Here is a 6,971-nt window from a genome sequence, read left to right on the forward strand (position 1 = left end):
CAAATGACTAAATAAAATTTTATTGAATTAAAAAATGTTGTAATTTCTAATATAATAAGTATTTATATGTATAGCACACATAAACAAAAGTTGTCTGGAGTAGTCCTCAATAATTTTTTTAACCCTCATCTAAGGATATTTTTTCCATTGATTTTCAGACAGAGTGGAAGTGAAGGGGGTCGGGAGGGAGAGAAACGTGAGAGACACATCGATTGGTTGTCTCCCCCACGTGCCTTGACCGGAGCTGGGGATCGAACCTGCAACCAAGGTATGTGCCCTTGACTGGGAATTAAACTCACGACCCTTTGGTCTGTGAGCTGATGCTCTAACCACCGAGCAAAACCATCCAGGGCCTCAATAATTTTTAAAGGGCTACTGAGACCAAAAAGTAGGAGAACCACAGATTTACGTTTTTACATATTATTTAATAATTTGCTCAAATGGTTATTCAGTTTTATATAGACAAATATTGCCTAAAATCAGAATTGAATTGCACCAATTCTTAAAAATTGATTTTTTTCAAAACTTATATATTGATCATTTCTTTTTCCCTTGTTCTGAGAAACAGTTGACTCAACTACTACTTAAGGTTCCACGAGTCTCCAAAGTGTTCCACAGTAATCTAGGACACCATTTGAAATTCCCATCCTCAGGTAATGAGCATGCTGCCTGGGAAGGATACCATGCCAAGTGCCTACTGCTAAATGGGGAAGGATTTCTTTAACCGATTTCTCATTTAATAGAGAACAGGCTCTAAGTGGAAAGACACATAGAAAAGGTACATTTTGATAGCTAAGAAGCAAGTCAGGAGAGATTTTTAACTCCTGAGGCAGGTAGATCCCGAGGATAACAGATCAAAGAATACTGCTTAAGGGTGCGGACCAGGTCTGTGTCCCAGCCACATGCAGCATTTATGCATTATTGGGGTCTGAGCCTGCGTCCCCACCTGCAATGAAATAAAAACAGTCTCCATTCATAGGGTAATTGTAAGCAAACACTGGGTTGGATGTAAAGGGCTAGCACAGTGAACACAATGATTTGTTTGATTATTGGGGGGGGGGGAGGTGGACGGTCCTCTGAGAAGAAATGGAGAAAATAGTTGTTTTGCTTACTTCACAATTTAACTCAATTACAGTTCTGTTGCCTTTGTTTCCAATCTTGTAGCCTTTTCTGCAGCTCTGCTAAAGAAATTCTTCAGGATTCCTTAATTTGGAAGTTCTCTCCTATCATAATAAAAATATTTTGGTTCTGTTTCCATAGCCAGAGGATCCCTCTCCATCCTCACGTCTCATAGCAACAACAGAGAAAAACATATTAGTAGCTTAGGGCCTGGCCAGCGTGGCTCAGTGGATGAGCGTCGACCTGTGAGCCGGGAGGTCACAGTTCGATTCCCAGTCGGGGCACATGCCTGGGTGGTGGGCAGGGACTAAGCGCTCCAATACATTAGTTTGCAAAGAGAACACTTGAAAGAACCATACAGTAGAGGAAATGATGAGGTTTCTAAACTGAAAAAAGTTTCAAGGTCAGGAAATGAGGACATTTTTACCAGAAGCCTAAAACCTAAATGCAGTTCAAAAGGAACAATTCTCAACTCACTGTGGTCAGTTTTCTTTTCACGGACTCCTTTTTCCTTAGTCAAACGGTACCGACGAGGTGACAGAGGGCACAGTACAACTCAGATTTCTATGAAGTGTGTGTGTGTGTGTATATGTGTGTGTGTGTGTGTGTGAGTGTGTGTGTGTGTGAGTGTGTGAGTGTGTGTGCCCCCTTCCCGCCTAAATACTGAGGGGGCGGGGCCTGAGAGCGGGGCGGGGCCAAGGCGGGGCGGGGCCTGAGGCGGGGCGGGGCTGAGGCGGGGCGGGGCCGAGGCGGCTTGTTTCCGTGTCCCTCGCCTCCCCACCCCTTTCCTCCGTGCCCCGCCCACACGCATTTCGCCACGATCCCGACAGGCCCAGCGGCTAGAGGAGTCACCTGGAGGTGGGCGGTGATGGAGGCTGGTCTCGGCTGCCTCTTCGTCTCTATGGTTTTCTGAGGTGGGAGGACTTGACGCAGAAGCAACTGGCGCTTCAGCGGGGACGGGTGAGTGCTGAACTCTGAAGGGGGTGAGGAGACAGACATTCTTTATGGCAGGCAAAATGGAAGGGGTGCAAGACGGCGTTAGCGACCTGATCTCCGGGGCCGGCCGTTTGTCGGCTCAGGCGGCTTCTCAGATCGGGCGGGGGTCGCTGTCTCTCCCCGAGGCGCCGGTTCGTTCGGGGGCAGGAGAGGAGTCCTTCGTCTTTCCTGCTGCGCGTCCGCCGCTTTTCTTGACTTCAGCCGCCCCTCCCTCTGTCCCGGGAGAAGTTCTCCGGGTGCCGCCGGGTTCACTTGGGCGCCGGCGTCCGTCTCCCCGCGGGCGCCTGGAGACACAGGCGGACTCGATGGGTTCCTCGGGCATTTGTGGGTGTGGTTGGAAGGCGGGGGGAGTTTACAGTTAGATCTCCGATGGGGAGAAGGATCAGCCATTGAAACGAAACAAGTGGAAAGTCAATGGGGACCCGAAGGAGCAAAACAAAGCGCAGGCTTCGGGGACGGTTCAGTGTTTATGTTTCCAGTGGCTTCCCGCTCTCGCCCTCTCCACGCTGTCCGCACCCACCGCGCGCGGCTGCGCGAGTGAGCCAGGCGGCGTGGACTCTGTGGGAACGCTGGCAGAAGAGTTAAAAGCGGACCGTTAAGTTGCTGTCTCTGTGATCTTAGTGTTTACGGGTTCTTTACCTTCTCTTTCAGGTGCCTAAAATATATTGCAGGTATTAGAAATATTCGGAGAATAACCATTTTATAGCTAAGGGACTAGAGTGAGCTGTTTTATTCTCCCGGTGGTACCTGGAAAGACCTATTTTTTCCATTATGTTATAAATAGGGGTGTCTATCACAGTGTTTTGGGGTGGGTTCTTGGGTTACCTTTGTCTATGTGAAAGCACCCCTGTGGGCCATGTGTGCAAGCGATCTTAGTGGAAGAAAGGAGTTTGCAGGTCAAGTGAAGCGGTTTTGAGTTGACAGCAGTAGGAGACTAGATTTCATGGAAACCATATGGCAAGTTAGTGAAATGTCAGCATCTTCAAACATAGATGTTGGCCAGGATGACCAACCTGCTGTCTTTCTGGTGTTGGACAAGGAAGTGAGCTTGTTTGTTATCACCTTATCTCAGGAACTTTGTGGAACCTTCTACCTCTTGTGTGAGGGAAGGTGGCTCTGGCCTCCAGCTGCTCTCTATTGTCACCCTTCTTAGGTCCCTGATTTCCTCTTCCACTTACGCACATCACTCTGGCTACCTAATTATGGCAAGAAAGTGTCATCAACACCTTCTAAGTGTCCTTAATTACTGAGGATTGTAAAACACAGAGTAATTCTGGCAATAAGCATAGGTTCAGGTTGGGAGAAAGAGAAATAATTACTTATTAATAAAAACTAATAAGCAAGAGGACAACAGTGTGTATTGCTGTCTTTATAATCTATAGAATATTTACTATATTTAGTAAGTAGACTTTTTACATTCTCAAGGGGTTCTGTTGACACCAACTTTCCTATAGTATTTAAGAATAAAACAATAGTATGTAATGTCTCCCATAATGCAATATTATGCAAAATGATTATAACGGAAAGATTTAATTGACCCTCCAGACTTTATATTATTTAACATTATGTGACTAAAGTAATTGATAGTTATTAAAACTACTGTGGCCACTTTTAATCTTTAGTTTTACCTCTCCTTTAAAAAATTACCTTTATTGTTGCAAGTATTATAGATGCCTCCCCCTCCCATTTACCCCCTCCACCCTGCACCGGTCCCCCACCCCCCAGGCCTTCACCACACTATTGTCTGTGTCCATGGGTTTTGCATATATGCTATCAGTTCTTTGGTTAATCTCTACTCACTTCTGCCTGCCTTCCCTCTGAGATTCATCAGTCTATTTCATGCTTCTATGTCTCTGGATGTATTTTGTTCATCAGTTTATTTTGTTCATTAAATTCCACATCTGAGTGAGACCATGTGATACTTGTCTTTCTCTGACTGGCTTATTTCACTTAGCATAATATTCTCCAGTTCCCTCCATGCTGTCTCAAAGGGTAAGAGACCCTTCTTTTTTTACTGCTGCATAGTATTCCATGGTGTAAATGTACCATCACTCTCTTTTTTTTTAATATATTTTATTGATTTCTTACAGAGAAGAAAGGAGAGAGACAGAGAGTCAGAAACATCGATGAGAGAGAAACATTGATCAGCTGCCTCCTGCACACCCCTACTGGGGATGTGCCCGCAACCTAGGCACATGCCCTTGATGGGAACCGAACCTGGTACCCCTCAGTCCGCAGGCCGACGCTCCATCCACTGAGCTAAACCAGTCAGGGTGTACCACCGCTTTTTTATCCACTCAACTACTGATGGGCACTTGGGCTGTTTCCAGATCTTAGCTATTGTAAATAATGTTGCTATGAACATAGAAGTGCATATATTTTTTCTGATTGGTGTTTCAGGTTTCTGATTGGTGTTTGAGGCATATAATTCTTCAAAGTGGGCTCACTAGGTCAAATGGCAGTTCCATATTCAATTTTTTAAAAATATATTTTATTGATTTTTTACAGAGAGGAAGGGGGAGAGAGAGAGAGTTAGAAACATCGATGAGGGAGAAACATCGATCACATCCTCCTATTGGGGATGTGCCCACAACCAAGGTACATGCCCTTGACCGGAATCGAACCTGGGACCCCTGAGTCCCCAGGCCTCCGCTCTATCCACTGAGCCAAACTGGCCAGGGCCCATATTCAATTTTTTGAGGAAACTCCATAGTGTTTTCCATAGGGGCTGCACCAATCTTCATTCCCACTAACAGTGTACTAGGGTTCCCTTTTTCCACATCCTCACCAGCACTTTCATGTGCTGATTTGTTGATGGTAGCCATTCTGACAGAGAGATTTGCATCTCTCAGATGATTAGTGATTTTGAGCATTTTTTTCATATGTCTCTTGACCATCTGTATGTGTCCTTTGGAGAAATGTCTATTTAGGTCCTTTGCCTATTTTTAATTGGATTGTCTTCCTTTTGTTAAGTTGTATGAGTTCCTTATATATTTTGGATATTAACCCCTTATTAGATGGATGGTTTCTTTTGCTGTGCAGAAGCTTTTTATTTTGATGTAGTCCCATTTGTTTATTTTTTCCTTTGTTTCCCTTGCCCTAGGAGATGTATTGGCAAACATATTGCTATGAGAGATGTCTGAGATTTTGCTGCCTATGGTTTCTTCTAGTTTCTTTAATTTTACCTTTTGAGCAATTTTTACAATGGCTATAGCACTTGCTGAACATTAGTCATTTCTTCCCCATTTAGAGTTGTTTAATATATTCCTTTTAAAAAGAGAAACAGTTTTTAAAAAGTTTACTCACCACTTTTTCCCCCCTCAGAATAAGAATAGTTTGCTTTTGTGCCAAGGGAAAAAGTTAATTCTTTTAAAATAGATGTTCTACACACTTTGGTAAATTATGAGAAAATTGTTAATGCTTTTAAGGTGTTAAATATTGATATCTGAGCATATATGAGAGGAAAACACATGGGCATATTTCCCATATTCCATACTTCCTTTTATAAAAGTAACTAGGAGCCCAGCGTGCGATTTGAAATTGCACGGCACTGCCCACTCTCGAGTTGCTGGTCCGGCCCTGCCTCTCTCCCCGGGCCCGCAGCAGCCCTGTCCGCTACCTGTCCAGCCCTGTCTCCCTCTCCGGCCCTTGAAGCCACCAGGGCCGCTGCTGATCTGGCCCTCCGCCAGCACAGGTGCCCAGAGGCCCCTGCGGCCCCACCCCTGCCGCCGCGCAACCTCCTCCTGTCCTGTTGACCTGTTACAGTGTCCTGGTTAATTAACATATTTCATATATATATATATATATATATATATATATATATACACACACACACACACACACACACACACATATATCTACACTAATAAAAGAGAAACATGGTAATTAGCGTACGGCCGCTACCCTTCCCATTGGCTAATCAGCATATCCTTATGCAAATTAACTGTCAGCCAAGATGGCGGCCGGCAGCCAGGCAGCTGGAAGCGAACATGAGGCTTGCTTGCTCCAGTGACTGCAGACTCCAACGTTCCCCGCCTGACTTGCCGGCCTCTGAGCTGCAACTCTAAGCAACTATGTACTATGTTGCAAATATAGAAGCTAAACAAAACCCCAGAAACCGGCTTTCAGCTGGCCGGGATCTCAGAGCTGGAGTTATACATTGTTTCGATTATAGAACGCAAACAAACCAGATACCTGCTTTCAGCAGCGGAAGCCTCAGAGCTAGAGCCAGAGCTAAAGCTGGCCCAGAATAAAAAATAAAAAAATAAAAAAAGGAGCGGTTGCGAGCTTCAGTCAACTGCCAACCTGAAAGCAGCCCTCAGCTCCTCACCCAGACTGGCCAGGCACCCCAGTGGGGACCCCCACCCTGAAGGGTGTGTGACCAGCTGCAAACAGCCATCATCACCTCATCCAGGCTGGCCAGGCACCCGAGTGGGGACCCCCACCCTGATCCAGGACACCCTTCAGGGCAAACCAGCCGGCCCCCAGGCCTCTATCCTATATAGTAAAAGGGTAATATGCCTCCCAGCACCGGGATCAGCGGAGCCGCGAGGCCTCCTGGCACCGGACCAGTGTGACAGGGGGCAGCGCCCAAACCCCCCCCCCCCCCAGGCCCTGCTCTGTGTGTGACAGGGTAGAGCCATAACCTTCCCATTGGCCCTGCCCTGAGTGTGAGAGTGGGGGGGCCCCAACCCCCTGATCGGCCCTGCTCTGTGGGTGATAGAGGGGGGCGCCCCAACTCGCTCCCAAAAAAACAGGCCCTTGTCTGTGGTGTGAAAGGGTAGAGCACTAACCTTTTCATCGGTCTGCTTCTTTGTGTGAAAGGGGGGGGTGCCCTAAATCCCCTTTCGGCCCTA

General features: G+C 46.4%; 1 protein-coding gene across 4 annotated transcripts in view; it reads left to right on the top strand.

The window, feature by feature from the left end:
* Positions 1-1,956: 1,956 nt before the first annotated feature.
* Positions 1,957-6,971, top strand: part of MICU1 (mitochondrial calcium uptake 1) — a 164,784-nt gene continuing 159,769 nt past the window's right edge. For 3 of the 4 annotated variants that reach the window (XM_023755126.1, XM_023755127.1, XM_006090278.3), the window contains exon 1: positions 1,957-2,079. The gene's annotated coding sequence lies outside the window, so the exon portion shown is untranslated. Of the gene's footprint in view, positions 2,103-6,971 lie in introns of all 4 variants that reach the window. The other variant, XM_023755125.1, reaches the window with a different exon arrangement.

The sequence above is a fragment of the Myotis lucifugus genome, unplaced genomic scaffold (genome assembly GCF_000147115.1).
Source record: "Myotis lucifugus unplaced genomic scaffold, Myoluc2.0 scaffold_69, whole genome shotgun sequence".
Lineage (NCBI taxonomy): Eukaryota > Metazoa > Chordata > Mammalia > Chiroptera > Vespertilionidae > Myotis > Myotis lucifugus.